We start from the raw sequence: 27,596 nt of genomic DNA, 5'->3' as shown, positions 1-27,596 counted from the left end.
TCGGTTTTCTGCCCACCTTTTTTTTCCCCACATAGTAAGTGACTGTGGGATAGAAGTGCAAGGTAACTACCTAGAAGCCCTGGGAAGAAATGCCAGGTGTGCAGGATATTCAGTAAATAACTTTCAGGGAATTATACTTGAGAGACCGTTGAGTTTCTATTTGTCTTACCTGGAGTCAAAGCAAGTTTCACTCGATGAGGGCACTGACCTGAGAACCGGTGTGAGCTATGTAACCAACCAGGAGATGGGGAGTGTTTTGGCTTTCTAAAAATAAATCCACTTTTATTTAAGATAGCTCTGGGACCAAATTCTCCCTCCTGATCTGGGCATCATATAATAGCAATAGGTTTCTCAGCTTCGGTGTACACTGTGAACTTAAAGCTTTTTAACAGTATTATCCAGATAGTTAATTTTTTTCCATTTAGCACTAGTCATGGGTTATAGTTTTCAGATTAGTTCTGCTCTCTATCCCCAGAACATGTTTTCCCAGCATATTCTATGATACTTCCTGCCTCCTGGTTTTGCTCATGCAGTTTCCCAAGCTGGGATGCCCTTTCCTCATTTCTTCAATTGGCGAAATCATTATTACTCTTTAGAATTCATTTTAGGGCACTATCCCCTACTGGAAGCCTTCTTTTTGGACTCTCAGGTTGGGCTTGTGCTTCCTGCTGCACTCAGTACTTTATCTTATTTTTTAGCTTCATTGAATTAAAGTTATCTGCTTTGAGGGGTTCCCCCCCTTCGTTAAATTCTTAAGTCCTCATGGGTGGGGTCTGTTTTTGTTCAGCCTTTTCACCTCTAGATCTAATCAAGTCCTTAATGATGTCCTTAATTCTCCAAGCCAGAATACTGGAGTGGGTATCTGTTCCCTTCTCTAGGGGATCTTCCCAACCCAGGGATCAAACCCAGGTCTCCCGCATAGCAGGCTGATTCTTTACCAGCTGAACCACCAGGGAAGTCCTTAATGATGTCAGTTAGAGCCTAATAATGATGGGTAAAAGCTGGTGATAAGATGTAGGGAGAGTTCCACAATTCTTTTGGAGCTTTGGAAGTGGAACTGATTCTATATAGCCATCATTGAAACAATGGAATCAAAATTAAGCTCCACAATCCAGTCATTCCAGAGAAGGTAAATAGAAAATACTGAAGCTAGATTTCAAACATGTTGCTGACTTCTAACTTGTTTTGAAGCAAGATGTTTATTCCACATGTCTTAATTTGCACAGCTGCAAAATGACTGTGTTGCATTGATTGAAATTTGTGGGGCCTGATATTCTTATTGAACTTTTGGATATCAACCATTTTGAATGCAGCTCATTATGCCAGAAACACCACTGCCACTTAATTGATGCAGAAGTGAAGACCAAGAGTCCTGGAGCAGTATGTACTGATTTGACATTTTCCTGGAATCGACAGGAGATATATTTCCATGTGGCAAGCTACTGAATCCCCCTACCCCAACCTCCCTGCTTTTCAAGTTATAAACACTTTCCTCATTGACATTTATTAGAAAGTAACACAAAGCATATTGTTGGGTTTGTATTCTATGGATGTTTCACATTGGGCATATTGTAAGCTCTCTGTTTGCCAGACATGACGGCATTCTTGGAGGTCAAGCTTTTAAATCCTGTTCTTTCATTTTAGTAATTTCATTGACTTAACCTTTATATAGATGAAATGTATAGTTTCCTCAAAGAATACTTTGGTGCTCCATGCTTGTGGAAAGAATGCTTCAGGTTAGAGATTCAGTCTGTGATCTGTCAGGTGATGATACAAAAGGTTTAACTTAAACACAAACACTAGGTCACAGAGGGCCAGGATCCAGATGGTTTTGTATTTGGTTACAGCATCCTACCTCTCCCTGTCATCTCTACCCTTTCTTCTCTTTTCTGCCATCTGTCAATATACTTGAATGAGGAACTTTATCACATGTGCTATCAACAGGTTTTTTTTTTTCCCACCTTCTCTTTTATGAGGTAGTAATAAAAGTGTATATCATATGGGAGGAGTGTTTGGGGGAGAATGGATACATGTATATGCATGGCTGAGTTCCTTTGTTGTCCACCTGAAGCTATTAATATCACAGCACTGTTAACCGGCTGTGCTGTGCTTAGTGGCTCAGTCATGTCCAACTCTTTGCAATCCCATGGACTGTGTAGCCCACGAGGTTCCTCTCTCCATGGGGATTCTGCAGGCAAAAAAACTAGAGTGGGTTGCCATGCCCTCCTCCTGGGGATCTTCCCAAACTAGGGATCAAACCCAGGTCTCCCACATTGCCAGGGGATTCTTTACCATCTGAACCATAAAAAGTTTTTGAAAGGGAGTATATCATAAGACAGCATCTAGTTTTACACTGTACTCAATCTTTACTCCAGAGCTAAATAGTTCAAGACTGAGCCATTAGTAATTCCAGTATTTGAGGCAAAGGGATTAAATGTTATATTTGATCTAACTTAAGGAGTGAAGTATAATTTTCTTCCATTATTTTGATCTTCTTTCTATCCTATCCATTCTTTCCATGCTATGCTGAATTGTATATTTGATTATCAATGTTTTTTTATTCATTATCTAAAAATTGTAGGTTTTGTTATTAAGTTAATAATACATTATAATTTATTACGGGCTTCCCTGGTGGCTCAGAGGGTAAAGCATCTGCCTGCAATACGGGACACCTAGCCATGTTCAATTCCTGGGTTGGGAAGATCCCCTGGAGAAGGAAATGGCAACCCATTCCAGTACCCTTGCCTAGAAAATCCCACGGACAGAGAAGCCTGGTAGGGTATAGTCCATGGGGTCGCAAAGAGTCGGACATGAATGAGTGACTTCACTTTCTTTCACTTTATAATTTATTATAGCAAATTACCACATTTGTTGGGAAGTTGAACATTTGAAATTAACCAATACAAGAAATTAACAACATAATACAAAACAGCTTATGAACCTTGCTGTCAGAATCACCTGATTTATTCTGTGCTCAATTAAGTACTAGCTGTGAGGCCTTAGGCATATTGCTTAATCTTTCTAAACCTCATCTGAAAGGGGATGTTCAGTTCAGTTCAGTTCAGTCGCTCATTAGTGTCTGACTTTTTGCGACCCCATGAATCGCAGAACGCCAGGCCTCCCTGTCCATCACCAACTCCCAGAATTCACTCAAACTCATGTCCATTGAGTCGGTGATGCCATCCAGCCATCTCATCCTCTGTCGTCCCCTTCTTCTCCTGCCCCCAATCTCTCCCAGCATCAGAGTCTTTTCCAATGAGTCAACTCTTCCCATGAGGTGGCCAAAGTATTGGAGTTTTAGCTTCAATGTCAGTCCTTCCAATGAACACCCAGGACTGATCTCCTTTAGGATGGACTGGCTGGATCTCCTTGCAGTCCAAGGGACTCTCAAAAGTCTTCTCCAACACCACAGTTCAAAAGCATCAATTCTTCAGCGCTCAGCTTTCTTCACAGTTCAACTCTCACATCCATACATGGCCACTGGAAAAACCATAGCCCTGACTAGCCAGACATTTGTTGGCAAAGTAATGTCTCTGCTTTTGAATATGCTATGTAGGTTGGTCATAACTTTCCTTCCAAGGAGTAAGCATTTTTTAATTTCATGGCTGCAATTACCATCTGCAGCGATTTTGGAGCCTAAAAAAATAAAGTCTGACACTGTTTCCCCATCTATTTCCCATGAAGTGGTGGGACTGGATGCCATGATCTTAGTTTTCTGAATGTTGAGCTTTAAGCCAACTTTTTCACTCTCCCCTTTCACTTTTATCAAGAGGCTTTTTAGTTCCTCTTCACTTTCTGCCATAAGGGTGGTGTCATCTGCATATCTGAGGTTATTGTTATTTCTCCTGGCAATCTCAATTCCAGCTTGTGTTTCCTCCAGCCCAGTGTTTCTCATGATGTACTCTGCATATAAGTTAAATAAGCAGGGTGACAATATACAGCCTTGATGGACTCCTTTTCCTATTTGGAACCAGTCTGTTGTTCCATGTCCAGTTCTAACTGTTGCTTCCTGACCTGCATGTAGGTTTCTCAAGAGGCAGGTCAGGTGGTCTGGTATTCCCATCTCTTTTTCCACAGTTTTTCCACAGAATTTTCCACAGTTTATTGTGATCCACACAGTCAAAGGCTTTGACATAGTCAATAAAGCAGAAATAGATATTTTTTCTGGAACTCTCTTTGCTTTTTCGATGATCCAGCGGATGTTGGCAATTTGATCTCTGGTTCCTCTGCCTTTTCTAAAACCAGCTTGAACATCTGGAAGTTCATGGTTCACGTATTGCTGAAGCCTGGCTTGGAGACTTTTGAGCATTACTTTACTAGCATGTGAGATGAGTGCAATTGTGCGGTAGTTTGAGCATTCTTTGGCATTGCTTTTCTTTGGAATTGGAATGAAAAGTGACCTTTTCCAGTCCTGTGGCCACTGCTGAGTTTTCTAAATTTGCTGGCATATTGAGTGCAGCACTTTCACAGCATCATCTTTCAGGATTTGAAGTAGCTCAACTGGAATTCCATCACCTCCACTAGCTTTGTTCATAGTGATGCTTTCTAAGGCCCACTTGACTTCACATTCCAGGATGTCTGGCTCTAGGTGAGTGATCACACCATCATGATTATCTGGGTTGTGAAGCTCTTTTTTGTACAGTTCTTCTGTGTATTCTTGCCACCTCTTCTTAATATCTTCTGCTTTCTGTTTTTTACCGAGCCCATTTTTTCATGAAATGTTCCCTTGGTATCTCTAATTGTCTTGAAGAGATCTCTAGTCTTTCCCATTCTGTTGTTTTCCTCTATTTCTTTGCATTTATCACTGAGGAAGGCTTTCTTATCTCTCCTTGCTATTCTTTGGAACTCTGCATTCAGATGTTTATATCTTTCCTTTTCTCCTTTGCTTTTCGGTTCTCTTCTTTTCACAGCTATTTGTAAGGCCTCCCCAGACAGCCATTTTGCTTTTTTGCATTTCTTTTCCATGAGGATGGTGTTGGTCCCTGTTTCCTGTATAATGTCACGAACCTCCATCCATAGTTCATCTGGCACTCTTTCTATCAGATCTAGTCCCTTAAATCTATTTCTCACTTCCACTGTATAGTCATAAGGGATTTGATTTAGGTCATACCTGAATGGTCTAGTGGTTTTCTCCACTTTCTTCAATTTCAGTCTGAATTTGGCAATAAGGAGTTCATAATCTGAGCCACAGTCAGCTCCCAGTCTCGTTTTTGCTGACTGTATAGAGCTTCTTCATCTTTGGCTGCAAAGAATATAATCAATCTGATTCCGGTGTTGACCATCTGGTGATGTCCACGTGTAGAGACTTCTCTTGTGTTGTAGGACTATGTAAATTGAGGAGTTATTGTAAGGTTAGTGAGGTAAGCCTTTACAGCATTCAGCAGAGAACCTGACACTCTGTAAGTACTCCATAAGTGATAATAGTTTTCATTTTTAATGTTTATTCTGTTAAATTAATTTTGACCACTAAAGAGATGAAGTAATGAAATGGAGTTTTTTTTAAAACCTACTTCTCTATTTTTAAATGTGATTCTCTGGTGGTTTCTAAAAACTATTTTTATTATATGTAGAGAGATATAGCTTCATGAATACAGTTATCATCTGCAGAAAGTCATGCAGTGCTTGGCTCACGTGTCTTGGGTCAAAGGCTGCATATTGCTTTTCTCTCGTGCTTTCTACCAAGGTCATTGTACTAATACCAACAGCTTGGAACAGGACTTACCAAACTGCAGCCTGCAGACCAAGTCCAGCCCCCTGTCTGTTTTTGTGTTGTCTGAGAGCTAAGAATGGTTTGTATATTTTTTAATGGAAAGTAAATTTTTTAAAAGAATAATATTTTGTGACATAGGAAAATTATATGAAATTCAAATTTCAGTGACCAAAAATAAAATTTTATTGGAACACAGCCACTCACATGTATTTACATATTGTCTGAGACAGGTTTTGATCATCAGAGTTAAGTGCTTGTGATAGAGACTGTATGACCTGCAAGGTCTAAAGTATTTATTATCTGGTTCTTCGCAGAAAGGCCCTTTACTTCTGACTTTGAATAATAAAAATATATTTATGGATAAGGCTTTCAAAAGTGAGTCTTCATTTAAAGACCGTACTTTTGTTTGCTAAGGCTGCCATGACAAAGTATCACAGACGTGAAACTCTGGGCGGTTCAAACAACCAAATGTATTGTCTCACAGTTCTAGAGACTAGAAGTGTCAAATCAAGATGTGGGCAGGCCATGCTGTCTCTGAAACCTGTAGAGGAATCTTTCCTTGCCTCTTTTTGGCTTCTAATGGTTTGCTCACAGTCTTTTGTCCCTTGGCTTACAACTGCATAAATGAGTCTGCCTTCATTGTTGCATGGTGTTCTCCCCGTGTGTCTGGCTTCACTGAATGTGTTCTTATAAGGACATACCCTACTCCAGTGTGGCCTCGTCTTAACATTTGTAAGGACCTTATTTCCAAATAAGTTCACATTCTGAGGTACTGTGGGTTAGGATTTCAACGTATCTTTTAAAAAAAATTAATTTATTTAAAAAAATTTTTAATTGGGGGATAATTTCTTTACAATGTTGTATTAGTTTCTGCTGTCCAACATATCTTTTCATTCTGTAGGGTAGGTTGGTTGGGGAGACACAATTCAACCCATAACTATCAGGAAACTAGATTCCAAAAATATGAAGGGATTTACTTAAAGTCACAAGGAGAGTTAGTAGCAGAACCAAGACAAAACTTTGAAGTCATAAGACTTGAACTAGAACCTGGAAATCTAAAATTTTAATTAATGAATAAACTTTCCACTACACTATATGGGTTCAATGTAAATTAATCACTCACATCTAATGTATATACAATATAGAACATTTTTGAGTCCTTTTAGTCTCTCTCTCTATATATATACAAATATATATATAAACATTATTAATGAAACATACTATTTAAAGTTCTGGACTCTTATTTATTTACACCTAAGAGAGAAAGATTGTAATGAATGTTTTCTATTTCATTTGTCAGCTAACCATTCCAGAAAGCAGAATAAAGTATTTATAATCTATATTATGTACGGACACTTTAATATTCTGCTAAACTGTCAAAGTTTACTTTCTTATTCAGAAGTGACATGCATACAAAACAGTATTAAAGAAGAAAAATCAGTAATATAAATAATAATTTGTTTAAAGTTCTTTTAAAAATAATGTATCTGCTAACTATATATTTTTTTCTTTTCCAATGGCTATCACTGTTATCAACCATAAAAACTCAAGCCTAAAATTATTCCTCTCTCAAAACACTCTAAAAGTACTATTTGTAGATAGATTCTCACCTCCAAAGGTTTGTTAATGGCTGTATGCAAGGAGCTAATAGAATTTCTCGTGTTAAAATATTAAAATATGGTGTATGGGGGAAAAAAAGGATTCCTTTAGAACTAAAAAATAATAGAAACATGGAAAATAAATATACTGGTGTTACACAAGGGCAGGAAATAGAGTTGGGAACATTTCACCAGACCTTGTTTACCTGTGAATACCAACTGTTCTTCAGAATATTTTTCACATAGTATCAGATGCTTATGTTATGGGGAAGCCAGGGCATTTGAGATGAAAGAAATCAACCTGCGTGATTTAGCATTGCTATTCCCTTGAGCTGAAATCAGGCTTTTGGTTTAATGTTTTGGAAGATGCTTCTGCCTCCGTCAGCCAGCACTAAGGCAATTGGGTACATGGCTCAGTAATCCTAGATATGAATACCCTAAATTAACTTTCAGGTGTAACATTTGGACACTTAAAACCTATAGTATCTTATGATTAAATGACTGAACATTGAAGGAAAAAGCTGACAATAGCTTTGTTGCTGCACAGAAGGTTCCAGATTTAGTGGGCCATGGAGTAATTAATTGCCACAATGTGTGCCGTTGAAGTAGTTGGAAGAGAGGGAAAATTACCCCATTTAACTGATAGAAAAACTGAGATGAGGGCAGCTAACTAGCTTGTGGTTACCCAGGGAATAGTTGGCTGAGACTCCAGGATTCCTGACTCCAAATTCATTGCTGTAACCACCAGACTAAAACCAGCTGCCAAAGGCTGTAATTTGGTCTTGAAGCCGTGGGCATAGTTTAGAACCACAATAGTGAGGGAAACGCACTTAAAGGAGGACCTTGAAAATCTTTCAAGGGAATTATGCCTCTTTATCTATGTTGATTATGCAATGATTGGAATAAATGTGGGTTTTGGCCCCACCACATTTGTGGTATGGGTTAGGCTAGGGTCCCTTTTAGGAAACTGGGAAGTTTGCCTCACTCTTGGACCAAAGTTTTTAAACCGATTGTGTTGAGTTCATGATGCACAAATCAATGTGTTAACATTATGCTTTTTATTTGGCAGAAGTCATAACATAGGTTGCCATGGATATAACAAGATGGGCCAGAGAGGAGAGGATTGGAGACTTGGAAACTGAGAGAGCACACTTCTTGGGGCCACACGGTGATCTGGAGTGGCCCAGAGGTGGGTGATCTGCAGGGAACTGAGTGGGCACAGACTTTGCACTGAGAAAGCCTTCAGTGTCTCCAGAAGCAGTAACAGAAGTGGGTTCTGACCATGGGTGCCAGGCTGAAGCTCTGTAAGGCAACCCTCAGACATCATGGAGGTTGGGATTTTCATCTTTGGGGCTGAGGCTCAAAGAGTGGGTTTCAATGTCAACATTCAAGTTATTTTTGTAAGAGTAAAGAAACACTTAATCCATTGGAATGGTGTACCAGGTAATAATAACCATTACATTAACATCAATAATAACTATATAATATCTACTCTTTATTGAACTTCTATGGGATGGATGTTATGCTAGCTTTTTACATTCGTTATCTTGTTCATTCTTAACTGTAGCCCTGCAATACAGGTTTTATTTTTCATATTCTGTAAATGTAAATGTTTTATTGAGACTCAGAAGGGTCTCAATTTGCCTAAGGTCACAGGGATACAGTAAGAGAGAGAAGGGATTTGAACTTAAGACTCCAATACCACTGCCCATGCTTTATGTTCATCCTCACTGGAGTAGGGGACATACCAGTCCATAGGTATAAGATGAGAGCCTAGTTATGAAATCTTAGGGGCAAGGCTGTTGGATGTAGTGTGAAAACTCTTAATGTGTTTTTTAAGAACAAGATTGATTCTAGAGATTAAGCCTTGGCTGCATTTTCAAGTAGGCATGAAATGGCTGTATAGCAGGAGATTGAGGTTACTAACCAGGTCCTTATCCATATGCAAGTGTCCTTCCTCATAGTGACAGCTTTTCCTTACTTACTGGTTATGTGTACAGACTTTGAAGTCATACAGAGGCAATTTCAAATATTGTTTCAGACCCTTATTAGCTGTGTGGTTAGGGGTACCACACAGGATTACTAAACCTCTCTGAGCCCTGCTTTCTTCCTCTGCAGAGCCAGCAACTCACAGGATTGTTGGGACGAGTCAATGAAGTCTTATATGCATATCCAGCCTGTGACATGTTGTCAATGGTCTTCAACATTACATTACAATAATTACATTAATTACTTTAGAATCACCTGGAGGCCTATGAAACCCCCGATGGCTGGCCATATTCCAGATCACTTAAATCAGAATCTCTAAGTATGGGATCTGAACATCAATCCAGATCCAGTTTTTCAAAACTCCCTATGTGATTACATTGTAGGCCAAGGTTGAGCACCAACATGTAAATGCTGAATAATACTTTTATCTCATTTAGGCGAAAGGTAGTTTTCTTCCTCAGTCTAGCAAAGAATTAGAGAAATTCCTGAGTGCAAGTTATGGCTAAGTTAAATATTAAACATAAAAAGTGTTTTCCTATTTATAAATACAGAACTAGCTTTTCATATTTACTCTCAGTTCAAAGTTACTGTTTCCTTTATTTTGCTAGGTCTCCAATTTTATCTATTAATTTGCACAATGAACAAGAATGAGAAACCAAGGGCAAGTTTTTAAGGATGGATATATACCTCCACAGCAGATTGTCATACATCACTCCCCTGCCCAGAAACCCCACCTACACACATACATTTTTCCCTCTGGGAGCTTCCTGTGTTGTGGATTAGCGGTGTCTGACCACATCATGTCTGAAACCCATCTCTGGGGTTTGGCAAGCCAGGGGGCAGTACAACCTGAGGCCTGGGTCTGGAACTGGCTCTCAGAGGGAAGCTAACGTAGAGCTGCCTTTTTGGGGTGGAGGATCATGGAGATGGCCAGTGGGAAGTTTGGAGGTCAGTGCCTGCAGGGACACTGAGAGTTTCAGAATTGAGAGCCCAGATGCAAATGCTGAGTCCACTGAGCAGGTGCGGGATTGTAAATGAGGGAGAGCTGAATGGAAACTGGATTGAATCAGGAGCAGAAGAGAGGTTGCTGAATGATTGTCGCAAACTAAACTGTGTATCCACTGCTCAAACTGTGAGTGCTGAGTTGATTTATTTGGTCAAGGTGGGCTTGTCATAAACAGATATATGTCATGATCCTTAAGTCACTCTATGACCAATACTCTTTTCAAAGTATCAGTTGGGCTAGAAAGAGTTGGCATAGCTGATAAAACAGACTAGTTGTTGAAAGAACAAAGAGTAAAGTAAAAGTAGGGTGTCCATCCTCGTTTGACAGGTATAACTTAATTATAAATAGGGCTCCCTTTCATTCTCAAAGCTGCCCTTGATTTGGCTTAAAAAATAAAAATAAAAATTATACAGCCCCCCTGTAAAAGAGTCTTGGAGTTCCATATTCTTCTAAACTGGAACTGATCACACTAACTATATCAATAGACTTAGTTAGAATTTCAAAAAATTAGTGAGGATATACCCACCTATGAGGATAAAAGTAAAAATTATTTACCAAATTCATTCATTACTTTGAGGCAACAGTTGTCCCACAAGCAGAAAGCTCTTTATAGCCAGGTAATAGCAGCAAGGTTTAGCAGAAACTAAGTTTACCACTTTGGTCAAATGTGTCTATTTCTGGGACTTCCCTGGTGGTTCCCAATTCGCCTTGCAATGCAGGGGATGCAGGTTTGATTCCTGGTCAGGGAACTAAGATCCCATATGCTACTGAGCAACTAAACCCATATGCTCTGGGTGCCACAACTATAGAGAATCAGGGTGCCACAACCAGAAATCTGCATGACAAAACTAAGGCTTGCCACAGCCAAATAAATAAATTAATCACAAAATTCATCTATTTCTATGCCAGCCCCACCATAACCTAATTAATAAAGTCTTTATATCTGATAGAGCAAATCATCTAAACTTATTCTTCTTTTCCAGTAAGGTGTTAACATTATTGACCATTTGTTCTTTTCATATGAATTTTAGCATTACTTTGCTGAATTTCTTGAAGCAAGTTGTTGAGATTTTGATTGCAATTACATTGAATTTAGGGAACAATTTCGAGGGGGAATTGATATCTTAATGATTTGGGAGGTCTTTCTCATCAGAAATGTGGTATGTTCTTTGACTATTAGGTCTGAATGGCTTTCAATCGAGTTTTGTGGATTTACCCAGAAAGACCTTTCATGTCTTTTGAGAAGTAGTAAAGAATAGAGCCGTAGCATTTGGAATCTGGTACCAGGCTCCCTGGATTTGAACTCCATCATTTTTCACCTATTAAGTGTAAATTTACATAACCCCCCTGTGCATTAGATGCTTCATCTTTAAAGTAGGGATATAATTATGCTCACTTCAAAAGGCTGTTTGGGCTCCTTGGTGGCTCAGTGGTAAAGAAAGGGCTATTGTAAATAGTAAATGAATTAGTATGTAAAACATATAGTAACAGGTCTGGGAAATAATAAGAAACATAAGTATTTGCTGCTAATATTCCTAGGTTCCTTTTTTTTTAATAATTACATTTTTCTACATGGACATGTAATTGACTTTAATATTGATTTTAAACTTAATTATGTTGTGGTCAGATAATCATTTGTTAGAAATTTCTTGAGGATTGCTTTATGGTTTACATTCAGTTTTCATAAATATTCCATGAGTTCTTCAGAAGAATATATATTCTTAAGTTATTGGGTACAGATTTCTCTATGTGATAATTAACTTGAGTTTATGAATTATGTTGTTCAAATCTCCTACATTAATACATTTAAAGTGTTTTCAGTTTATCTAGATTAGTGAATGAAATTGAGTTAGTAATATGGGAGATCTCTGAGCAATTTTATTTATTTAAAAAACATGTATTTGTTTATTTGGCTGTCCGGGTTTTAGTTGTGACACACGAGATCTTGAGATGCGGCCACAGGATCTTTAGTTGTGGCATGTGAACTCCTGGTTGCGACATGTGGGATCTAGTTCCCTGACCAGGGATTGAACCTGAGCGCCCTTCACTGGAAGCACAGAGTCTTAGCCACTGGACCACCAGGGAAGTTCCTCTAAATAATTAAAAAATTTCACAACACCTACTGAAAATCATACATACAATAGCCATGAGGCTTCTCGGCTTAAATAAAGCAGAAGGTTTCTTTGCTTTTTACCTGAATTAGATTGAGTCCTTATGTTCAGTCCTTACATTTCTTCTTTCCGTCTTTATGTTCAGAGTAGCAGTTATTTATATTTCTGATTTTTAAAGATGAAATCATTGCACAACAGAATGCCACTATATTTCTACTAGTTTTGTTGTTGTTGTTGTTGTTGTTCCCTTAATCTCTCTGACCGATCCAGAATCGAGAGTGGTATGTTGAAATCTCCCACTATGAGAAAGGACTTGTCCATTTCTCTCTATGGTTGTATCAACTTTTGATTTATATCATTTGAAGCTATTTTATTAGTTATATGCAATTTTAGAACTGTTATATATCTTCCTGGGGAGTTGAAACTTCTGGTGTTATATTGGGATATTCTCTATCCATAAGAATGGCTTTTTTTGTTTCAAAGTCTGTCGCTTCTGTATTATTATAGCTATCCCAACTCTATTTTGATTAGTATTTGCATGGCTAGTTTTTCCTGTCCTTTTATTTTCCACTGTTTCATTTCCGTAGGTATGTTTCTGGTGTGCCACTTATAAACAATAAATACTTGGATTTTACTTTTCATCCAGTCTGGCAAATTTAATACAATTACACTTACTGTGATTATTGATGTATCTGGGCTTTTTAAAAAACCATCGTACTTTGTTCCTTCTCTTTGATTCACATTTTCTTTGCCTCTTCCAATTATCTTCCTGCCTTTTGGAGGTTGATGGAATACGGTTTTTTTCATTCCATTTTCTTCTGTTTATCTGAAAGTTTATCATTGTACTTCTTTTGTTTTAGTGATCACCCTTGAAATTTGGAAATAAGTTTAAAGAAGTCAATAATCAGTGCCTTAATCTCTCTCTTTGGAAGCATACACAGATCATTAATATATTGTAATTCTAGTCACTCTCTCACACACCTTTAGTGTTTCTGTCTTTTTTTTAAGCCTTCAAATTTGAATTCTTACTCTTTTATACAAATAATTTCACTTTTCTTCTTGTGACTCCCATATTTTCTTTCTTGGGATAATCCCTCTTCCTGATAATCACCTTTGGAAATTCCTTTGTTGTTGTTGTTGTTCAATCGCTCAGTCATATCTGACCCTTTGTGACCCTATGGACTACAGCACACCAGGCTTCCCTATCCTTCACCATCTCCTGGAGTTTGCTCAAATTCATGTGCATTGAGTTGCTGAAGCCATCCAACCATCTCATCCTCTGTCATCCCCTTTCCCTCCTATCTTCAATCTTTTCCAGCATCAGGGTCTTTTCCAAATGAGTTGGCTCTTCACATCAGGTGGCCAAAATTGGAGCTTCAGCTTCAGCATCAGTCCTTCCAATGAATATTCAGGATTGATTTCCTTTAGATTGACTGGTTTGATCTCCTTGCTGTCCAAGGGACTCTCAAGAATCTTCTCCAGCACCACAGTTCAAAAGCATCAATTCTTTGGCACTCAGCCTTCTTTATGGTCCAAATCTAGTAAAAGTCTTTTAGTGATGATTTCAACTTTTGTTTGCAAAAAAAAAAATTTTTTTTTTGCCTTTGTGCTTGGAAGACAATTGTTCTGAGGATATGAGTTGGTAGTTTATTTCCTGTCAACACTTTGAAAATATTATTTTAGTTTTCTAGCTTCCCTCATTGCCCTGGAGACTCTACCTGTAATTTGTAGATCATTATTTTCTGTTGCTTTTATGATTTTTCCTTTGTCTTTGGTGTTCTGTAGTTTCAATAAAATGTAATCAGATAGGGATTTCTTTTGTATTTTTATTTTATTCTTATTGTATTTATTTTTCTTGGTGTGAGTCATACTTCCTGCGTCATGTTTCCTCAATTCTGAAAAATTCTGAGACTTTATTTTAGATACTGACTTTCTCTAGTCTCTTTTGTCTCTTCCTGGTGTTTGGTGTAGTCTGCAGGTACCAAGGCTTTCAGTGAAGTTGTGTTCCTAGAAGTAGTTGAGGGACAGCCACAATAATGCAACTAAGCACATCTGTAGGCTCTCAGTTGAGTGAGTTATTGCCTTTGTGCAAATTAGAAAAAAGTGCCCCCTTCCGCAGATCAGGGCAGTAGATTTAGTGAGCAGAGAGCATGGTCTGGGGAGTAGGCTCAGGGTGGGTTTTAGTTACTTGCTAAGCCCTTAGCTGGGCAGCACCCTTGAAATGGTAAGATCTGTGGTAACTGGGTGCAGGGTCAAGATCAGAGACATAGGAAGGAAGCCCCAAAGGGCTACAGGACAACAGGGAAATCTTCATGTTGTGCAAAGGGAGAGATGGCTTGATGACAGGCAACAACGCTTGCACACAGACCCTGCCGCCTTTTATGGCTCACTTTCTGAAATGGAACAAGACGTAGGCCCTGTATCCTAGGAATTACGTTGTTTCTGTGTATGGATCTAACCTTTACTTCTTTTTACCTACATTCTTTCTTGGGGAGGGGGGGGGGTTGTCCATATAAAAACAGATTGTTTGGACATTTTTTACTAATGAAAAACAGCTATGTGATTTAACCATTTAATTAGTAAAGCAATGAAAAGACTGTACATTACAAATGTTCAGCAATTTTCATTATATGAAATATATACACCAAGTGTTTCTGATCACCCAAATGGGTGCTTAGATACTAAGTAAACCCAGTGAAAAGAGAGGCATTGAGATTTATACTCAGCCACTTTTCACTGGGCACTAACTGCATAGGACTGGCCAGGTCCCAAGCACTGTACTACGAGAGTACAAGGGAAATATTAGCAAAATACTAACATGGTAACCCTTGGGCCCTGAAGCTGGAAGAGATGTAAGCCATCGAATCATACAACCCATTCTCTGATTTCACTTGGGATTCATCAGCCTAAATAACCTAATCGAGTGTCATAATTGATTTGGGAGACTCATTTCCTTCCCTGGAAATCATTAAAGGTGGCCACGGCTTGCTGGAAGCAGCACTTTCTCTAATGGCATCCTCTGGACTCCTTCAGGAGGAAGAAAGGCCGTGTCAGCAGGTGGCTGCTCAGCCCTGCTGGCCCAAGGCCTGCCCAGACCTGCCCTCTGCACAAAAGCGGCCAGTGGCTCCTGAGGCCCCCCAACTGGGCGCCTTTCAGAGTGAACAAAAAGGGCGCATTGCCGTTCCTAATGGAGGCAGCCACCCTGGGCAAGGGGCTGGCCCTCGAGTCCCCTTGGCCACCACCCCAATTAGCAAGGCATGCTCCTTGCCAGTCAAGAATTTTCAGCAGGAAACTCTTTTGTGAGTGATTCAACTTTTCGCCTGTGTGAAATACTTAGAGATTGTGACTTCTTTTTCGAAGCCGGTGCTAAATTCCTAATTAAATCCTTACCTTTGAGGTTTTCCAGCCAACTGAGAAAAACCCACTAGAGGTGGCCCTAAAGAATTTGCAATTCCTTCTGTTTGATTTCACCAGTGAGAGGTGAAGCTGGGAGCAGCCACCCAGCTCAGAATACCTTTGGAAGTCACAAGAGGTGGTTCTCCTTTCCCAAGATTTTAATCCTCTTCTCTTTAGGGTGAAAATAGCCTAAACCAAAATCTGAAAGACTGGCATCAAGTCCTGATAAAGATGCTGAATTTTAAGGTCACAAATTTGGAAGATGTCCGAGATTTAGTTTTAGGATGTTCATTCATCTCTATAAGTACCCTATTCTTAAGCGTGCCTCTTCGTCCACAGTGGAAATTTCCATTTGAAATACACCCGCTACAAGTATAAGACATACCCAGTTTAGAATCACCTCCAGAGTGCTGGGCTAACCTCAAGTCTATAAATGGCATTTCTAAAATCATCTAAGAAAAAAACGTCCATGTCATTGGTGAGATAGAAAGGGTGCCCTAACTTGCTCCTTGATTTAACCATTATTACTGTTCCTCCATGTTCTCCATGATCCAACTTAAATTTTCTTGCTGTCATTTAAATTTCTTGTCTCTGTGGAGATGAATAACAGATGTTTCATATTTTTCAGGGCTTAAAAACAATATTTCTATGGGGTATGTAATCAAAATTTAATATTGTAGATTGCATATTTTATAGTAGCAGCTACTGCCCATAAATTGGCTCAAGCTGTAAATAAGCCAAACTTATATACTATATATATATATTTAAATTTCTTTTTATATTTTATATTTTTAACATGCACTCTTAGCTGCAGTAGTTGAAGAGCACATGTTAAAAGTACTGGAGTGTGGCATTCTTATTCATCCCTTTCTTACTTACAGATTTTATGGGACTCAGAGGTTATTTTTCCCACTTGATCTTGCATCACTAAATAAATAAATATAGATGATTTTTGATGTATAAAGATAGATTTGTAAACACTGATCCTGCATTTAGATGAAAGAATTCTACTTATATTTTACAAGGTCTAAACTGACTCTTGAGGACTAAAGAAAAAATGTATAATTTATCAAGGAAGCTGCTTAAATGCAAAATTAATTAGACCAGAGGAGTTTGGACAAGGGGATTAAACCGTCATGCTGGGATTTGGCTGGTTGGTGACAGATCACATGGGCCAGGGAGGCCATGTTGGCATGGGGAATCGTACGTTCCGTGCATCAGAGACTACAAGAAATAATTCAGCTGAAGTAGTGATGATCAGACAAGAGACTCAGACTTGGGAAGATGAGCCAAGCTGAGAGGGAAGAATGCTCAGGAATGAGGGACTCAGACTGCTAAGACTGTAGGAATGGGGGAGAGACTGGGGATGAGTGGGTTTGGGCAACCAAAGGCCAGGAACTGAGACCAAATAATTAGGCTGCATCTTGTATTTCCTTCCCTGGAGAAAGAAATGGCCGCCCAGTCCAGCATTCTTGCCTGGAGAATCCCACAGACAGAGGAGCCGGGTGGGCTACAGTCCACAGGATTGCAAAGAGCTGGACATGAGTTAGAGACTAAACAACTTGTATGTGTAGCAGATGCTAGCACCACCAGCAACAGTGGAATTTGATTTTGAGCTGTTAGAGTGGAGGGAGCATTTATTAGCTTCTATCCAAAGGAGAGCTGGTCTCTGAGAGAAGTCTAGTCTGAGCCTAAGGAAGCAAGGAGACTTGAGATAGGGAGCAGAAGGACAGGGGGCTGGACCTACCCTCCAGAGCAAGTTTCCTTACTGAATGAGTCCTTTAAAGACTGTGTAGAAGCAACTGTGGGAATCTGGCCCGAAGTTTCTGTCATCAAGATTAATTGCTGGTTAATAGGTAGCCAGTGGTGGCTCAGACGGTAAAGCGTCTGCCTACAATGCAGGAGACCCGGGTTCAATCCCTGGGTCAGGAAGATCTCCTGGAGAAGGAAATGGCAACTCAATTCAGTATTCTTGCCTGGAAAATCCCATGGACAGAGGAGCCTGGCAGGCTATAGTCCATGGGGTTGCAAAGAATCAGACATGACTGAGAATGCACACACACTCTAGAAGTAGAATTGCTGGATTAGGTGGAAAGTCTGTGTTTTTTGTTTTTTGGTTTTTTGCTGGGGATGGGGACTGCTGTGCTATTTTCCTCAGTAACTGTACCATTTTACATTCCCTCCAGCAGGGTCCACAGGATTTCAATTTCTCCATATTTTCACCAACACTTTTTAAACTTTCTGTTAAAATATGATAGCCAACCCAATGAGTGTGAACTGATATCTCACTATGGTTAAGGTAATGGCACCCCACTCCAGTACTCTTGCCTGGAAAATCCCATGGATGGAGGAGCCTGGTGGGCTGCAGTCCATGCGGTCGCTAAGAGTCGGACACGATTGAGCGACTTCACTTTCACTTTTCCCTTTCATGCATTGGAGAAGGAAATGGCAACCCACTCCAGTGTTCTTGCCTGGAGAATCCCAGGGACAGGTGAGCCTGGTGAGCTGCCGTCTATGGGATCGCACAGAGTCAGACACAACTGAAGTGACTTAGCAGTAGCAGTACCCAGGTGGCTCAGTGGTAAAAGAATCTGCCTGCCAGTGCAGGAGACATAGGAGATGCCAGTTCAATCCATGGGTGGGGAAAATCCCTGGAGGAGGAAATGGCAACCCACACCAATATTCTTGCCTGGATAATTCTATGAGCAGATGAGCCTGGCAGGCTTTAGACTGACTGAGCACACACACATTGTCATGTTCTGTATTTTGAGAGGCAGAGAGATGTAATGGTCAGCACACGGCTCTAGAGCCATTGAGCCCTGCATCGGACTCATGGCCCTGCCATTTATAAGCCATGTGACTTTGGTCAAATGGCTCTTTAAACCTCTGGTGCCTCCATTTGTTCATGCGAAAGTGGAGCTAATTACAGTACCCACCATCATAGGGTTGTTGTATTAAGTCAGATAAGACATGTAAAGTATGCAGCCCAATGCTTGGGACCTTAGCCATTTCTAACATTATTGTTATTAGAACTGAGGAATCTCCAAAACTATGGTTCTATAGCTGCTAGAAAATCCACCTGAATTGTTCTTATAGGCCAACAAGTAATGGTGCTGTGAAAGTGAAGTCATGCAGTTGTGTCTCTTTGCAACCCCATGGACTGTAGCCTACCACCCTCCTCCATCCATGGGATTTTCTAGGCAAAAGTACTGGAGTGGGTTGCCATTTCCTTCTCTAGAGGATCTTCCCAACCCAGGGATTGAACCTGGGTCTCCCGCATTGTAGGCAGACGCTTTACCGTCTGAGCCACCAGGGAAGTCCTGTCAAAACTACAGTGGAAATAAAAAAGAAAAAGGAGAAACATATTTATTCTGTTCTTAGACTCTTTTTTCAGTGCATGCTTGAATGATCATCTGTATGAGTATGTGTGTTTTAAGTTTAATTCATACAATTAGCTTTTTATTTCACATCTCAAGCAATTAGAGTACAAAGGGGAAAAACACTTCAACTTTCCTCTTTGGAGAAATACAACTGAAGATGAAAAAGAACATTTTCTAAGGCAGTTTAAATTTCACTGGGGATTTTAAATGCTATCATACACAAAATCTTTTTATTTTGTTTTTTTAAAGGAGGGTTTTTTTTTCCCCCCCTGGTTACACTTGGTCTTTGTTGCTGTAAGTGGGCTTTCTCTAGCTCCAGTGAGCAGGGCACGTGCCTACTCTTGCTTGTAGGGCACGGACTCTCCTGTGATGGCTTCTCTTGTGGCGGAGCACAGGCTCTAGATATTTGGGCTTCAGTAGTTGTGGCACACAGGCTCAGGACTCCCAGCTCATGGGCTGAGTTGCTCTATTGCATACAGAATCTTCCTGGACCAGGGATTGAATCTGTGTCCCCTGAATTGGCAAGCGGATTCCTATCCACTGTGCCACCAGGCAAGTCCTACACAAAACTTTTATGCTTGCAAAGTAGTAAAAAATGGTATTTGATTACCATAAAAATTGAAATAACCCTCATTAAATATAAAATCTACCCTCTTCTTTATGTGTTGATGATTATTTTTTGTGATCTTCTTCCATTTTTAGCAAAAAGAGAAGATATTTCATCATGCCTACAATATGTTCATACTACTTTACCAAAATATATGCAACATGTATAAAATGCAAAGGATTACTAACCTTATTATAGAATTAGCTCATAAAAATACAAATGCTCGCATGTAACAAATGGGCAACATACATGAACAGGAAATTCACACTATAAGAAATACAAATGGCCAGTAAACAATAAAGTAACAAATACTATTTTAACAGGGCTTCCCTGACAGCTCAGTTGGTAAAGAAATCTGACCGTCTGACGGCAATGCAGGAGACTCCAATTTGATTCCTGGGTTGGGAAGATCTGCTCGAGAAGGGATAGGCTACCCACTATTCTTGGGCTTCCCTTGTTGCTCAGCTGGTAAAGAATCGCCTGCAATGCGGGAAACCTGGGTTTGATCCCTGGGTTAGGAAGATCTCCTGGAGAAGGAAACGCTACCCACTCCAGTATTCTGGCCTGGAGAATCCCATGGACTATATAGTCCATGGGGTCGCAAAAATCGGACACAACTGAGGGACTTTCATTGATTTTAACATAAGAAGCTTATTTGACTCGGGGGTATGTATTTTACCACAAAATTCTTATTTTTTTTTTTTAACATAGCATGTAGTTATATCATTATTAAGCTTGAATCGGTATGCTTTTTTACCTTTTTTTTCAGATTTATTTATTTATTTATTATTATTGGTTGCATTGGGTCTTATCACATTTTTAAAAAACATTTATTTATTTTTTATTTTTTATTGCACTGGATCTTTGTTGTTTTATTGCATGGGCTTTCTCCAGTGTCGGCGAGCTGGGCTACCCTCTAGTTGAGGTGTGGAGGCTTCTCATGGTGGTAGCCTCTCTTGCTATGCAGCACATGGGCTCATGAGCTTCAGTATTTGTGGTGATGGTCTAGGCACACGGGCTTCAGTACTTGTGATGTTCTCCAGTACTTAGTTGCCCCTCAGTATATGGGATCTTCCCGGACCAGGGATTGAGCCCATGTCACCTGCATTGGCAGAGGGATTCTTAACCACTAGACTACTAGAGAAGCCCACCACAAAGTTCTTCATGATTCAATTACATTGAAACCAAACCTACAGATTAAGAGAGATTCTTCTCAGACAAGTTTATTATGTCAGTTTTACATGTTGTCTGAAACCCATGGAAAAAAAAAAAAGAGATGAGAAAAGATATGAAATAAAATAAAAAGTAGAAACTTTTACATATTCAAACAATGAAGTCTCTGCTCTGCAGTTCCTGAACAAAGTTATTTTCAATCTCTTCCCACGTTTTGAGTTTGGTAAAACATTTTTTTTTTTAATTGAGTTTGGTAAAACTTTTGACCTTATCTTTTTGCATCCTAAAACCATTTTGCCATCTTGTTCTTTATCGGCCTTGTAGGTTGAAGCTTCTTTTTTGGTTTTGATGATCATAAGTGCCATTGTCTATGAGCAGAGACCTTGGTCTCTACCATGACCTAATTCTTGACTGTGTCTATGGTTCTTTCTCTCAAATCCACCTAACATGAATTATATTTGATGGTGTGGCTATTCCTGAAAGACTTCCTCAGTTATTATATTGTACTTATTTTTAAGTAATAATAGTTTATCTTTGAAAAGTACTACCTGCCACTTTAATCATATATGGGAACTCATATACATAAATAATATTTTAAATAGGGATCTTAAAGGAAGAACCTAACACCTTTTTTCAGTGTGGAATTTTAAGTTCTCTTAATCCCTAATTTATTACACTCTGGCCACAGAGGTGACATTTCCTACGAGGTTTGGGAAATTTATGGCAGTACTAATAAAAATCAATCCTTGACTTGCCACCCACATGCTGTTTGAAGCTGTTCTCTTGGAAGACCTGGAGACTGTGGCATCTTAGATTCTTGACTTTGTTGTCATTCATCCCACCCACCCTTCATTTTTCTCCCTTAGTAACTGGTTTCCTCTCAGTCCTAGTAACCTAGAGGCACAGAAGTCCAAAGGCAACAGTCAAATGGAAACATAAATCTCAGACCCTCACACCTGAACACACCACAGGCAAGCTGACTGCCAGACTAACTCTGGGAAGCAGCTGCTATCAAATTTCATGGATGAGACTTACCTTATACCAAAAAAAAAAAAGAAAAGTCACTGCCTAAAAAACAGGAAAACAGAAATTTATATATTTTGAAGTGGTTAATAGCTGTCAGGCCAGTTTTTTTTTTTTAATGTCGTGAAAATGTTGGATCTTATCTGTAGCTCTGAGTGTGTGAGTGGTGTAAGTTCTTCCATTTGCTTTTTTCATTTAGAAGTTAATGGTTCTCTTTGGAATTCTAAGAAATGCCTTTCAGAGACAGAAGAGCCTTTACAATGTTGTACTGTTATTTATAGTTTCAGATTTTTTAAATCTTTGTATTCTTTCATATTAAAGCTGTCAGAACTCAGTCTCCCCAAATGACTTTGCCTCCTAGCATCTACTTGAGCAAACTGATTCAGTCGAAGGACCCGCTGGCAAGGTGTCTCCCCCACTGCCGGGAGACCATGCTCCGGAGTTTGGGAACCACTGCCCCTCAGTAACGAAAACTTGTTTTCTCATCAGTGTAATATGCCAGGCCAAAGAGAAGTTTCTGATATCTGGCTGAGGGAAGGCTGCACAGCAGTTTCCCATCGTTTGTGCTGTGGACCCTTAGTTTTTTACAAGATGCCCATAGGAAAGATTTTTGTGGTCAAGTCAGTTATGGAAACCTCTGCCTCTGAGCTGTTTATAGATTCACAGCACACATTAGCATGAACATGCTCTGAGACTTCCTGTGTTTTTTTTTTTTTTTAAAACTCTGTTTAACTGTTTAGCTTAGTGATTTCCAATTTTTTTTGACCACGGAATCTTGTTAGGGGGAAAAATGTTATTAATATTTCATAGAACTGGTATGCTACAGCAAACATAAAGAATGTACTGATGGACAGTGTTAGGAGGATGGATTAGTTTAACAATAGGAAGGATAGATTAGGAGTCACAGATCTATATTGACATTGAACTGCTGCTTACCAAAATATATATAATACAATAACTTATCTATTACTTTTGATGGGACTGGGTCTTCACTGCTGTGCTCAGGCTTTCTCTAGTTGCAGTGAGTGAGGGCTACTCTTACTTGTGGTGCTCGGGCTTCCCATTGCTCTGGTCTGTCTTGTGGAGTGCAGGCTCTAGGCTCGCGGGCTTCAGTAGTTGTGGTTCATGGGCTTAGTTGCTCCACAGCATGTAGAATCCTCCTGGACCAGGGATCAAACCAGTGTTCCCTGCATTGGGAGGCAGATGCGTATCCACTGCACCACCAGGGAAGTCCCAACAACTTTAATTTTAGATCTCTAGACCTCTCTCATCCTCAGTTGGAAAAAAAGGAAATAGCAGTACTGTTGATCACACAGACTGCTGGTGAGATGAAAGGAGGCAGTGTGTGGGAGGCTGTGGGACTAGTGCTCGGTACAGTTTTGGTCAAATATTGACTCTTCTTGAGGAATGAACTCTGGGACTGAATGACACAATGGGGTACATGGCACACAGAGTGACTGGTAGAGGCCCTGCTGCCGTCTGACACGCACGTACATGCTGTGTGTGATCAGGCAGGGTTAGAGGAGCAGCTTATTGGTGAGCTTGGTGCAGTCAAAAGGGATATGGGCATTTCTATGCCACCAAATTGGCCTTCTTCAGAGTCAGTCAAGACTGGCCATCTGGAAGTCACAAAGGATTGGGACAACCACTCTCATAACGCTGAATCAACTCTATTTTTCTCAAAAGACAAGCAAGATCATTAACTGTGGAGATTTAGTAGACTTTTTCCTCAGAAGGAAAAACACAAATCTTTCCATCTTGGCTTTGGCTAGTGATATTTTCTCCTTAGACAACCAAGCAGCTAACATTGACTAGGAGATCTTTTGTGGATGATTTTGAGACTCTTTTCATAGACTGGGGGAATATTTTCATCTCAATATCTTGGCATACCTCAAAAAATTATCTCAGTTTTTTAAGCTCTAGTTTAAATGAAAACACATTATTTTTTAAATAGTCTTTTTTTTTTCGAAAAAGTTTTTAACTTTTTGTTTTGTATCAAGGTATAGCCAATTAACAATGTAGTGATAATTTCAGGTAAACAGCAAAAGAACTCAGGCATACATATACATGTATGAACTATCCCTACAGTAAACTTTCTATATACACATGGTACCCAGCAGTATATAGTTAACTCCTCAGGAGTTCATTGCTAGCTCTTTCTGCTGCATTTCCATTTATTGCCATTAATAGATTCTTTAATTAGAAGTTCTCAAAGAGTCTTACAAATGAACTGTGGTTGGCATGGAGCTACTCCACCCATAGCCTCTTTACAATGCGCACTGCTTCCCAACATCTAGGAGGGCCATCTGCAGAGACTTCAGTTCTCAGCTCCTAAAGGATTCACCTCAGTTGCCCACCTCAGGTCACACCCTCCTCAGGATTGTTCACATCCAATGACTGATCCAGGCAGAAGTAAAAATGCTCCCCATTTTGGTCCAACATGAGATAGCTCTGTTGGCCAATATGTGCTTCAGCACCCCTTGCTGGGTGGGCCATGGCTTTGTCAGGCCTGAATTGCAGTTGGACCTGCAGTGGTCTGCAAAAAAAATTGACCAGCAAAAAAAAAAAGCAATTTGCACCTTGATGCTGGGAAAGATTGAGGGCAAGAGAAGATGGTGACAGAGGATGACATGGTAGATGGCATCATTGACACAGTGGACATGAGTGAGCAAATTCCAGGAGATAGTAAAGGACAGGGAAGCCTGGCATGCTGCAGTCCATGGGCTTGCAAAGAGTCAGACATGACTTAGCGACTGAAAAACAAAAACAATTTGACCTTCGCTTAATCCTACTCTCTTTACCTCCTTTTTACAGATATTGATTCCAAAATCTTAGCATCTGCTTCTGGAGAAGCTGGTCTGTGCCAGAGGCTGGAGCTTCTTTTTACTCCTAAATATCTAGGCTGTAATCATGAATACTGCATTCTCTCTTTGATTGTAAGTTCTTTGTGAGCAAGAACTATATAGAGACTTCTATATCTACGCCACAGTTTCTACTGTTGTGCCATGGACAAAGAAGACAGCTGTTAAACATGTTATGAATGAAATGATGTGTTTTTTATTCAGGTGGACAGCATGCTTCTCTTTTTGAAACCCGTCTATACTGAGGAAGTGGTCACAAATTAAGAGAGCCATGTTGGAACACTGAAATTTCTGCCAGTCCTTTCAGCTTTTTTATTGAGTCTCTCAGTGTCCTCTTACTCTGGAAATTTTCAGGATGTAGTTTCCGCTTCCTTCCCTTTTTCCTTCTGTCTGGGTCCAAAGCTAACACTGACGTCCAGCATTCTTCCACCTATATCCTTCCACATTCTTCCATGATAGCTGAAATGATATTTTTCTTTATGAATTGTTATGCACAGCAAAATTTTTGGCTAATGCATTCAAGAATTGTGAATGCCGTTTTCCCCTTAAATAGGTCCCTTTAGACAAATAACTGCCAAGCATTTTTCCTGTGAATATGTAAATAGGTTAAAAATGAAGATGCAGCCAGTGTTGTGTGAATATTATTCCAACATTACACTTAAGATCCTTTCAGCCCCATTTGCTAACATTTTGTACTCCCAGCCAAAGTGCCAAAAATTGCTCTCTCCTCATGCAATTTTCAAAAATTTTGCTGGCACAAAATGAAGTAAAATCTCTATCTGCAGGAGAGAGCAAACTTCATTTAGTGTGTTTTACAAAGTGCTAAATAGGTTTTCTATTTTGGGAGTAGAGTGGCAGAACGTGTGCTTCCTGCTATCCTGATCAAACATTTGCAATTCCGTCCCTGCATAGATCACACATTCCAGGTTGGCTTTGGATTTATTAACATTATACTTGTTATTTTATTCAAAAGAAAAGAAAAACAATTACAATGTGTTCAAGGGATGTGATGTCAGTACTGGAAAGTTATTTTTCCTTGCTGTTAATTTTTTTCCCCATTATTTAAAATAAAATAGTGGTTACAGTCCTTACAAGAGGCTTTTCAACGGATTTCAACTGAATTCAAATGATTTCAAAATTAGAGCTCTTATTTCCTATTTTCTGGTACATCCTCCAAAAGAAAAAAAAAAAAGTGTCATGGTCTCACTGCTGATAAATTTAGGATCCTGGATCCCCAGCTTTATTTCAAGTAGTCCATCAAATCGGTATCTGGCAGAAACCATACATGACTAAATAGTCACAGAATATTTCTAGAAACAAAGTACTTGTCTCATAATAAAGACAAAAATAATAACGGCTGATATTTATGGATTGTTTCAAGGGTTTCAGAGTGGTTAGGGTTTCCCAGGTGGCACTAGTGGTCAAGAACCCACCTGCCAATGCAGGAGATGCAAGAAACGTGGGTTCGATCCCTGGGTTGAGAAGATCCCCTGGAGAAGGAAATGGCAACCCACTCCAGTATGCCTTTTTGGAAAATTCCATGGACAGAGGAGCCTGGCAGGCTACAGTCCGTGGGGTTGCAAAGAGTCGGACATGACTGAGTGGCTGAGCACACACACATAGAATGTTCCAGGCATTATTCTAAGAACATGACCTGTATTATCTCATGGAAGTTCACACCCACCTTCTGAGATTTGTTGTTATTTAGTCACTAAGTCATGTCTGACTCCCTGCGAACCCATGGACTGCAGCATGCCAGATTTTCCTGTCCTTCGCTATCTCCCCGAGTTTGCTCAAATTCATGTCCATTGAGTCGGTGATGTTATCCAATCATCTCATCCTCTGCCCCTCCTTCTCCTTTTTGCCTTCAGTCTTTCCTAGCATCAGGATCTTTTCTGTGAGTTTGATATTCACATCAGGTGGCCAAAGTATTTGAGCTACAGCTTTAGCATGAGTCCTTCCAATGAATAATCAGGGTTATTTCCTTTAGGATTGACTGGTTTGATCTCCTTGCAGTCCAAGGGACTCTCATGAGTCTTCTCCCATTTTTTCATTATCCCCATTTTTCAGATGAAGTATTAAAGGAAATTAAGGAACCTGGGCAAGTTAGTGAGCATATGAGCTGTGATTTAGAACTTGGTTTGGTTCCAGACCCTGCATTCTTTGTTAGTATGCAAAACTGTCTCACAAATAAAGCGAGTGTAGAGAATACCTTACACCCCTAGTGGGGTTTGCCATTTAGTCCATGAGGAAACTTGACTGAGAGAGCATGAAAACAAGAATTAGGGGAGGAAGCAGAACACCACACAAGAGGTTGAAATATGTGACTTATTTGTAAATGTCTCCATATGACAGCCTAAAACACATATGTTAAGAGTTTCGTTCAGTTCAGTTCAGTCACTCAGTCGTGTCCAACTCTTTGCGACCCTATGAACTGCAGCACTCCAGGCCTCTCTGTCCATCACCAACTCCCAGAGTCCACCCAAACCCATGTCCATTGAGTTGGTGATGCCATCCACCATCTCATCCGCTGTCGTCCCCTTCTCTTCCTGCCCTCAATCTTTCCCAGTATCAGGGTCTTTTCAAATGAGTCAGCTCTTTGCATCAGGTGGCCCAAGTATTGAGGTTTCAGCTTCAACATGAGTCCTTCCAATGAACACCCAGGACTGATCTCCTTTAGGATGGACTGGTTGGATCACCTTGCAGTCCAAGGGACTTGCAAGAGTCTTCTCCAACACCACA

General features: G+C 39.8%; 1 long non-coding RNA gene and 1 other non-coding gene across 2 annotated transcripts; one reads left to right on the top strand and one right to left on the bottom strand.

The window, feature by feature from the left end:
* Positions 1 to 979: 979 nt before the first annotated feature.
* Positions 980 to 26,163, top strand: LOC123334652. The gene is made up of 3 exons (XR_006552651.1): positions 980 to 1,129; positions 8,378 to 8,497; positions 24,808 to 26,163. It is a non-coding gene; the product is annotated as an uncharacterized LOC123334652 (long non-coding RNA).
* TRNAC-ACA lies at positions 19,055 to 19,126 on the bottom strand. The gene has a single exon. It is a non-coding gene; the product is annotated as a tRNA-Cys (tRNA).
* Positions 26,164 to 27,596: the final 1,433 nt, after the last annotated feature.

The sequence above is a fragment of the Bubalus bubalis genome, chromosome 8, assembly GCF_019923935.1.
Source record: "Bubalus bubalis isolate 160015118507 breed Murrah chromosome 8, NDDB_SH_1, whole genome shotgun sequence".
Taxonomy (NCBI): domain Eukaryota; kingdom Metazoa; phylum Chordata; class Mammalia; order Artiodactyla; family Bovidae; genus Bubalus; species Bubalus bubalis.
This window is presented reverse-complemented; position numbering and strand designations above follow the sequence as displayed.